Raw genomic sequence first — 11,060 nt, 5'->3', positions numbered from 1 at the left:
GACTTTCTTATTACGGTTTAATTTAGAGGGCTCATAGGGTTAAGATTAGGCTATATGCCTTGACCGGTTGGTTTGAGATAGATAGATAGATAGAGACAGAGAGAGAGAGAGAGAGGGGTGGGGATGTGAGGCAAGAGAATGAGCAGACAAACAGAGATGTGTTGCAATAGCAATAAAATATAAATAATGATAATGATGAAGTATAAAGAAGGTACTATGGTGATTATGATAACAATAGTAGTAACAATAATAATGGTAGTAGCTGTAGTCATAGTAGTCATAGAATTAAAATAGATTAGAACTAAACAGTAGTAATCGCAATAGGTTTCAAGCAGGACCGCAGCAAAAGGTCCAACCATGATCCATGGGAACCTGCAAGACGAGAAAGCACAAGACAAGACAAGACATCTTTATTTGTATAGCCCATTTTTACAAGCAGTTTGTCTCAAAGGGCTTTACACAACATCATAGCAACATCCTCTGCCCTTAGACTAAGGGAAAACTGAAAAACAGAAGGATGGTGTTGAGTAGTTGGGGAAGAAGTTAAGTTAGTAACATGCATTAATGGGACATAAATGCGTACAGAAAGAGAGAGAGAGGAAGAGAGAGTTCAGTGCATCGTGGGAGTTCTCCCCGCAGTATAAGCCTACAGCAGCATGACTAGGTGCTAGTCTAGGCCAGCCCTAACTATAAGCTTTATCAAAGAGGAAAGTTTTAAATGTAAATAGGGGGTCCACCTCCTGGACTGAAACCGGAAGACGGTTCCACAGTAGAAGAGCTTGATAGATATAGGCTCTGTTCCTGATCTACTTTTGAAGATTCTAGGAACCACAAGTAACCCTGCACCTTGGGAGCGTAAAGCTCTGGTGGGATTATAGAGTACTGTTAACTCTTTAAGATACGTTGGTGCCTGGCCGTTCAGGGCTTTATATGTGAGGAGAAGAATTTTAAACTCTATACTGAATTGTACAGGTAGCCAATATAGAAAAGTCAGTACAGGAGAAATATGATCTCTCATGCTGGTTCTTGTGAGTAATCTTGCAGCAGCGTTTGGATTAGCTGGAGAGTTTTTATAGATTTATTGGGGCAGTCTGATAGAAGGGAGATACAATAATCCAGCCTGGAAGTAATAGATAGATAGATAGATATTTTATTGATCCCGAGGGAAATGCATGGACAAGTTTTGCAGCATCACTCTGATGGAGGATGCTTCGATTCTTAGCAATATTACTATTATTATAATATTACTAATTTTTCTGCATCATTCGGACTCAGAATATGCCTATTTTTGGAATATGAAAGAATGTAGTCCTTGAAATACGTGTTATGTGTGAATAAAAGGACATATCCTAATTAAAAATAGAAAAGATTCCTTAAAGTGGAGCTTGCGTCCAAGGTTAAGCCATCTAGAGTTGCTGTATCATTGGATAATTTGTTTCTAAGGTGTTTAGGGCCCAGAACAATTACTTTAAATTTTGAAGTAGAAAATTGCAAGTGATACAGGTTTTTATGTCGTTAAGACACGCCTGAAGTTTGAGCAGATTTGTTTCATCTGGTTTCATTGACAAGTATAATTGTGTGTCATCTGTATAACAGTGAAAATGTATGAAGTGTTTCCTAATAATATCACCGATTGGGAGCATACAAAGGGTGAATAGTATTGGCCCGAGCACAGAACCTTGGGAATTCTGTGACTAACTCTTGCGAGTTCAGTTCAGTTCAATTCAATTCAATTCAATTCAATTTTATATAGCACCTTTTACAATCAAAATTGTTTCTAGGTGCTTCACAGAAACCCAGAGCTTGAACCCCCGAGCAAGCAGACAGTGGCAAGAAAAAACTCCCTTTTAACAGGAAGAACCCTTGAGCAGGACCTGGCTCACAAGGGAGAACTATCCTGCTAATAGTTGGCCGGGTAAAGGAGGAGAAGAAGAGGTAGACAGGACAGAGAGGATGAAAGAGAGAGAGAAACATACATGCAATAAACATCATACATTACAAAGGACAAACATGAAAGGTTGTTTTAACTGGAATGCTGAAAAACTATGTGTTGCATTTATTTGTTTTTTAGCTGATATGTTGTTCAAATTAATTTTACTAACACTACATAGAAGAATGACATAGGCAGATGTTGACAGTGGACACTGGGTTTGTCAGAGGACCTGATGCAGTTCAACATGTTGATCTGGATGTAGAGAGACCTGTAGAAAGATACAGAGCGAGCAAGAAAGGGAGGGAGAGACACAAAACTATGAGGAAAAACAGGACACACAGTTAGTGATGAGAGGAGAGAAGGGGAGAAGAAGAAGAGGAGAGGAGGTGGAGGAGTAGAGATGGTGGTGGTGTTAAGGAGGTGGGGGAGGTGGGGGAACTGCTCAGTGGATCATGTTAGTGTCCACCAGCAGCATAGGCGTATAGCAGCATAGCTATGATAAAGATTAAAGAGTAAGAGTAAGTCAGCCCTATTCTACCTGTGGCTATGTCAAGAAGTGACTGTAACTATACCTTTCAGCCTTATACACATTGTTTGAGGCTAACTATATGCTTTACTAAACAGAAACGTTCTTAGTCTGGTCTTAAAGGTGGAGGTGGTGTCTGCCTGTTGAACCCAGATTGGCAACTGGTTCCACAGTAGGGGTGTCTGATAGCTAAATAGCTTGTCCTCCCGTTCTACTTTTATGAATTCTGGGAACTACAAGTAAACCTGCACTCTGTGATCTGAGTGTTCTATTGGGAATATATGGGACTGTTAGATTAGTCTTTTCTGAATTTTACTGGAAGCCAGTGAAGGGAAGCTAAGACGGAGGAGATATGATCCTTTTTACTGATTCCTGTCAAAACTCTAGCTGCTGCATTCTGGATCAGATGCAGGCTATTCACGGAGTAATTTGGACATCCTGATAATAATGAGTTGCAGTAGTTCAGACTGAAAGTAACAAAAGCATGGACGAGTTTTTCAGCATCACTCTGAGAGAGGACACTCCTAATCTTAGCAATATTACGCAGGTGAAAGAAGGCGGTCTTAGAGGTCTGTTTAATGTGATGGATTAATGACACGTCCTGATCAAAGATAATACTGAAGTTCCTCATAATCGTACTGGAGACCAAAGTAATGCAGTCCAGAACGAGATTATTATCAGCTATTCTAGTTCTGAGATGTCTAGGGCCAAAAATAATGACCTCAGTTTTGTCTGAGCTTAATAGTAAAAAACTGGAGGTCATCCAGTCCTTAATGTCCTTAAGACATGCCTGGAGACTGGCTAATGCCACTGTTTCTTCAGGCTTTACAGATAAGTACAGCTGGGTATCATCAGCATAACAATGAAAGTTTATGCCATGTTTCTGAATAATATTTCCTAGAGGGAGCATGTATAGAGTAAACAGGTTCGGCTCCGAGCACTGAACCCTTTGGAACACCGTGATTAACCCTTGTACGTGAAGGGGAAACATCATTAACGTGAATGAAGTCTCATGTTCTAATCTGTATAATAAAATGCTGTGATCTACAGTGTCAACGGCAGCACTGAAATCCAGTAGAACGTGTATAGAGACAAGTCCGCAGTCTGATGCCATGAGGAGGTCATTTGTAACTTTAACCAGTGCTGTTTCTGTGCTGTGATGAGCTCTGAAACCAGACTGAAACGCTTCAAACAGACTGTTCCTATGTAGGTGGTCAGTTAACTGTGTGTAATGTGGCTGCAGTGTTGTTGACAAAGCAGTCAATTTCTACAGGAGTAATATTTAAATCAATGTGCTCTGTTGTACTGTTACATGGTGCTGAAGGGAGCTGTGATGGGACTGCATCCCTAAATCTGTCTAAAGTATTCTCAGAGAGGCATCTGCTATAGAAAACCTTTCCGCTGTGTGCTGTTAGGTCTGTTAGAGTTAGTTCAAAAGTAAATAAGTGAGTGGTCTGAAAGGAGAGGGGTTTGATAGGCAACTAACAGGTTCTCAGTTTCTAGGCCATAGGTGAGAACCAGATCGAGAGATTATAAGAACTGAGCACTAAACTAGATAAAAAGTCAGAATACTCAGGACCAGGAACTCTGGGTAAGCAGCAGCAGGTGGGCGATACACAACAACTAATAAAACTGGCTTTTCTGACTTCCAGTTTTGGTGAGACAGGCTGAGATTGAGATTTTCAAATGAACTATGGATAGATTTAGGTTTGGGATTAATCTGAAGACTGGAGTGGTAGATTGCTGCCACTCCTCCTCCTCGGCCTGTGCCTCGAGGAACATGATAGTTAATATAACCAGACGGAGTTGATTCATTTAAACTAACATACTCTTTGTCCTGTAACCAACCAACCAAACAATATATATCAGACTTATAATCAATAATTAAATCATTAACTAGGAGGGATTTAGAGTGGAGGGATTGTATATTTAACATTAGTTTTTGGTTCTAATAAAAGAACCATCTATCTATCTCTAATAAAGATAAATACTGCGCAAAGGGTAGTGTGAGGGACCAGAGTGGTCTCCCTGAATAAAGGGATCTAGGCAAGTTCAGATTCAGGTGGAAGAGGTTTGAAACAGAAGGCAGCGAAGCTTCAGGTGCCAGGGAAAAAAAGGCTTTCATTTTTATAAACTCACAACAGGTCATAGTACTTCTCTCCAAGATGTCCAGACGCTAAATGAGGCCCTCTTAAATAGGGCTGCTGGTTGAGCCCAACTGGTTCAAACCATTATTGAGGGGATCACCGAAAATCATAACGGTCCATAAAATATTATTAATTATAATAAATCAATACATAAATAAACAATGCATCATTTCATTTTACATACACCATATATTCACACATCACACAATAACTTTGTGGAAATACTCCATAATCGACACAGTAAAGAAATACAAATACCCCTAAGTACAGTGGGACGTGCCCCCTTGCCCCGCGCTCACCTTCTCACAGGTAGTGTTAACATTGTCCACATTGATATTGAAATCACCCATAATAATTACTTTATTTGTTTTCAGTACTAGACTTGATAGAATCTCTGAAAATTCCAGTAGAAGAGTATGGTTCCAGGAGCCCAGTACACTGCAACAATAAAAACTGGTTGTACTGTTTTCCAGGTTGGGTTGAAAGACTAAGAATAAGGCATTCGAATGAATGATAGTTGACTATAGGCTTTGGATTGAATGATAGGCTTGGGTCAAAAATGGCTGCAACTCCACCTTCTCGGCCAGTTTCTCGAGGAATGTGAGTATTAATATGACTGGGGGGAGTGGATTCATTTAAGCTGACGTTATTGTTTGTTTTTTGCTCACTGACCTTTTACAAAAACCAGACCTAAATGTTTACAATGTGATCATAACTTTGCGTGTATTGAGACATAAAATTACCTGCAAAAATGAGCCCTTGTATTGTTGATTCCTGTTGAATTGGTGTAACCATATGAAATTCTGAGACTCTACATGTTTTCCAAGAAAATAATATGTATGTGATGTGTGCCACATGTGTGAGCAACAAAACAAACACTTATCTGAACCCATTAAATTGTGAGCTATTGTGGAGCTGTGCAAATAGTCAGCCTCGAACAGTATCAGCCAAGTGAAATGAATTTATTTATTTCACCATGGGGAGCTAAGTGAAGGGAGACTGAATGAGTGGATAATTACTTTGATAGGGTTTCTTCATTCATTAAATAATTCTCTATTGACAGATGACAAGCTTCCATTGTGGTCACAACTTCCATTTATTTAGTTTTTATCAGAGGCTCCAGGACTTATCACAATAAGAGTTTCTTTATTAAGGCCTGTGTATGCAGTGGTCTCTGCAGGCAAAAAAATCTCCCTCTGGTTGAAATAAAGATGTCAAAGTGAATCAGACATTGAGCTGATTCCCATCTGGTCTGTGCAGTTTCATTCCAGTTTGCCTTTATCTATCTGTCTGTTCGTCTGTCTTTTTTTTGTCTGTTAAAAGGCAGAATGCTTCCCTGTTACAATGCCATCCTGCTTTGATTACCATGCAAATGTATTTCATTAGGATGTTAATGATCAACATAATGATGATTTTTAATTAGAATGTAAATGATGATTATTTGTATGAAGATATCAGCAGCTGCGGGAGAGGACTGTGACAGCGAGCTGTTGTCTCTCTGACTGACTGACTGACTGAATGGATGGATGGCTGCTCTTCCATTCATCTACAAACAATATTCTGTTCTTCCCTCCTCTTTCATTCCTCTGTTTCTCTCTCTGTTCTTCCTGCCTCAGGAATTAAAGGCAATACACACAGCAAAATTCTCAGACTTAGTTTTCCAGTGTTAAGTAAAAGTGTTAATGATAGAGTTGAAATGACACTGTTAAATCTAATTCAACCGTGTGAGAGAGTTGGTGTCTTTGGGTGGTGTTTGAGACTCAACTCCCACAGAATTATGAAATCTCTAGTGTTACACAGAGTTCATTTATAACTCTGGATAGAGTTATTTTAACACTGGATCTGAGTTGTATTAGTAACACTTTAGAAATTAACTCTGGAGAGTGTGGGACAAAATAAACACGAGCAGTGTTAGAACTGACTCTCAGATTTGATTCAACACTATAAAATTTGCTGTGTATATTTATTTCAGTCACTGTACACCAGTTTGCAATCAAAAACATTGATCTGAATTCTGAGGGTGTTCTGTAAATAGTTACAGTAGTAGTAGAGTAGTCAGATACAGATAATTTAGATGTTCAACAGATGATGATGAAGTCACTCCTCTCAAGTAGAACCCTTATAAACTTTGTTTTAATTCAGTTGCCATTTGAATGTTACTAAAACTGATGTTAAAATCAAATGACACATTGATAATTGTCCAATCCAACAGAAACAGAGCATCAAAAACTGAGCATGAGGCAACATTTGCAGTTTCTCGATACAGTGACATCTATAAAGACAAAGACTATCATAGTCTGATTCAGCATAACAATTGCTCTGGAAGGCACCCAATTACTCTGGTTCCATAAATTAACTTGAATTTTCTGTTAACTCTTCAGCATGTTGATTGTTTTGGGCTTGACTGTAGCAAAGCAGGGGCAGTCCTATAAATGCAAAAGTCTGTTTTTGACCAAGTCAGTGGTGACTTTTACAGTCAATAAGTATACTCACTGAATCTCATTCTAAATCTATTGCACGTTAATGGGCAATTCCATTATTGGGCCCTAATTATGGAATTATGGAATACACACTAAAATATGTAGTGTGTAAGTTATACATACCTAAAACTGTGCTGCAGCAGCTGCGAAGGCTGTAATGGCTGCAATGGCTACTACGTAATTCCTGGGAGCAACTCCAGCCATAATATGTGTCATTATAATATTATATATATAATATAATATAATATTACACCAATATTATACTCCATTAGGTACACCATAAATAAAGATTTTATTTTAAATGGTTGCATTATACCGTAATATTGCAACATAATAGACCATGTCTAACTTAAAAAAAAAGTAAATATAAAGAGTGAGATGGTTTTCTAGTTTGAGGTGATGGTATGTTCAGGATGTAGTTTACCAGACTGATATGAAAATGAAGTGAGAGAGATGTTTGCAGGTGGTTGATCCAGCAGACAAGAGCATGTGTAAAAAGAAGAGAGACAAGGGAAAGCTAGTGAGAGAAACAAAAGAGGAAAGATAAACACACAGTTTGAATAGTTTGAAATAGAAATGCAGTGTTTATTGGAAGATTGCAGTGGATTTGATGTATTATCATTGGAAAGGACAAGCACAGATTATAGGTTCAAGAAATTCATTAAGACTGAGACAGAAAATATGTTAACAGGTGTGAGGGCTGAAATAATTGAAGAATAAGTTAAGACAAAGAAATTAGTTTTAAGTTTAGATTTAATTGAATTATTCTGTCTTGACTTAGCAGGGAGGTTGCTCTAGAGCAGGGTGGCCAGACTCAGTTGCCCAGGGGGCCAAAACTCAAAGCACACCTTAGATCGCAGGCCGATCTAAAGTGAACACTTTGAACACATTTTTAAACATACAGAATAAAAACAGACAGCAATATCATTCCAAAATAAATAAATTAAATTAATATATATATACAGTATATGTGTGTGTGTATATATACATATGTATATATATATATATATACATATATATGTATATATATATATATATATATATATATATATATATATATGTATATATATATATATATATACATATGTATATATATACATATGTATATATAATAAAATCTCCTGTCAAAACAAGTTAGAAATACGAATATGAGCAGGTAGCAGGTGAGGAGATTTTCCTGTGCCTAACGTATCAATGACATGTTAAGGACAAATAGAAATAAGCAGAGGAAGAAAGCCAGCCATTCATTTTATTTTCAGAAAAACACCACCAACACCAGTCTGAAAATGTCATAAACACACCAACATGTGTCGGGTGATTGTACTGAAAGTGATGTTTGGTCGTCTCACGGCTGCTACCCAGGCCATTCGGCGTCTCCTTGTTAGCTCACAGATCCGAGGTCCTTGGGTTTGCGTGCACGTAGGAAATGAGAAAAAAAGACTCACCCGATCGTTTGTTTTACCGAAGCGATCATGTGAACGACTGTGGCAGTTAACGACACAGCACGTTGGCACCATGTTTTAACTTGTTGAAACAAAACAACAGAACACAAGAACAGCATCATGCAAGCAGCAGGCGTAAACACACTTTTCAGTTGCCCGAAAAGCCCACAGTGCACTGCGGTTTTCCCATTCCGTTACATCACCCTTTCGAGCCCGGGGCGGCACAGATGAGCGTGTCGTGGCCGCTTTCCGACAGGAGGGAGCAGTGTGCTAATTGCGCAAGTAGAGACGTTGTTGTTGTGCTGAAAGTAATCATAAAAGAGCAAGCTAGGCCAACAAAATCAACAGCCTCGATTGTATACGGCAACAGAGCTCGACTTGATTGACGCGGGAATGTTCCCAGGTAGCCAATATTAAGGCAAGGCGGCAGTTGTGCTGCATTATGGGACCTGTGTGTTATCAGCTCTTCATATTGGCGGGCCATTGGTAACAATAATAATAGATCTATATGAAATGAGCTAATAATTATATAATTATATAATTATACGCCGGGCTGGATGCGGCTCGCGGGCCTTGAGTTTGACACATGTGATCTAGAGTAAGGTACAATGGAATACAGTAGAAGTCGGCTGGCCCCACGGCTGGCTTACTATGAAAGGTGCCATATATTTTGAGAGCGTAATGGTGGGTCAGGCTTATAACCTAATTGGAATCCCTCAAGGGTCTGAGTGCCTTGAGGTTGACACATGTGAGCTACAGTGAAAAACCAAAAATGAAATCAAGGATCATGTTCATTTTAACTGATTATGTGCTAGAAAGAAACTGTTTGCAGCAGTGAGAGCACACGTATAATCCAGTATAATCTCATGCGTTGCAAGGTAGAAAATGGTTGGTTTTGATGATACCGTTTATGTTCCATTCTTTTGCAGACCTGGTTAAGAACACGTGTTTTGTGTGTAAACCAGGGTGAAGACTCCCTTGATCATTTAATTTTGGTAGAGACAGCTGCAACCGAGTCAAAGAGGGTAGCAGGCACTGAAAACACAGTAAGTCATGAGTGAAATTTTCTCTTTGTCAGGACCAATGTGATGAGTGGTAAAAACAACAGTGCATTACATAGACAAGCTAGAGTGTCTTCAAATTTAATTGCAAAGGGGTCCTGCACTGCGATTTGGACAGAAAAGAAATTCAGGTATGGCTCTTCTGTCCAAGTCCAGCAGTTACCATTGGAATCAGCAGTTACACGAAAAAAGATGAGTGGACCAATAAGTATCAATAAGGGCCAAAAATGCTAGGTCTTATTTAGATAAATATTGAACCAGAATCAGAATATCTTCTAAAAATTGGGAGAAAAGCCTCGTAGTGTATATTTACCTCTTGAGGTCAAATGGGCAGTGCCTTGTATAGGGTGGCTGAGGGGGGCTCTCATCATCTCCTTCTCCAGCATCATCATAACACTGAGGTTCAGGTCCAGTTTAGGTTTGCAATTATTTATTTATTTATTTTATTATTTCTACCTGTATCATGTACAAAACCACTGCCAGCAACACGGAAGATTTGTCAGTTCAAATCCTATTTCCTGTGGGAAGCTGCATTTGAACTTAAAATTTCCATCTATTGAACACAACTCCAAAGTGAGCTGAAGGAGATGCGGTACAGGGTGTGAAGCATTACCTGGTCGTGCTTACATCACATTTGGGGGCATGACATAGACTTTACACATAGACATTAATTTCCTGGAGGCTTAACCACCATCTAACCATAACAATAAACATTACTTGTCTAATCCTAACCCTTACCTTAACTGAACCCTAACCTCAACCTGACCTTAAAGCAAGTCTTCACCCTAATATTTAATGACTTACATTGTGGGGACTTGTGTTTTCTCCCCATAAGTAAGGTGGGTCCTCACAAAATGACTGTGTGAACAGAAACAACTACAGGAATACACATCCACAGACACACACACACACACACACACACGCACGCACAGTCCTAGTCCCGTTATGACCAGAATAACCTAATGATCTTGTCATCACTTTTGTTTCAGTAGTAGGAGGACATTATTGATCACTATCCAAATGCTCTTTGATGATAAGAGTTCCTATTGTGCTGTTTGATGCAGACAGTAATTGATAGGTGCTGACATGATGTGGATTGTGTGAGATGTAATGGAATGAAACTTTTCAATGTGAAACTGCAGGTCATCTGTCTTGGATCCCCTCTCTCTTTCTCTCTGTGACAGCCATCAGCTCCTCTTTCTCTCCCTCTTTTTTCCAGTCTTTTGTTAGGTAAATGAGGAGAGGTTGACCCCATTCTCATTTTGCAGCCTCCCGCTGGCCGGTGGAAGACAGAAAGAAATGACGGGCTGAATGAATGAATGAAACAGAGGGAGAGAGCCAATGAATAGTTCTTGTGTGTGTGCATGTGTGTGTGTGTGTATATATGTGTGTGTAGTTGTGTGCTAATATTACAATATTCTTATTGAATGCCATTTGTCAGTTCATTGCCAATTGTCTGTCTGTAGTCTCA

Source organism: Scatophagus argus, chromosome 7, assembly GCF_020382885.2.
Source record: "Scatophagus argus isolate fScaArg1 chromosome 7, fScaArg1.pri, whole genome shotgun sequence".
Lineage (NCBI taxonomy): Eukaryota > Metazoa > Chordata > Actinopteri > Scatophagidae > Scatophagus > Scatophagus argus.
Note: the sequence above shows the minus strand (reverse complement) of the source record.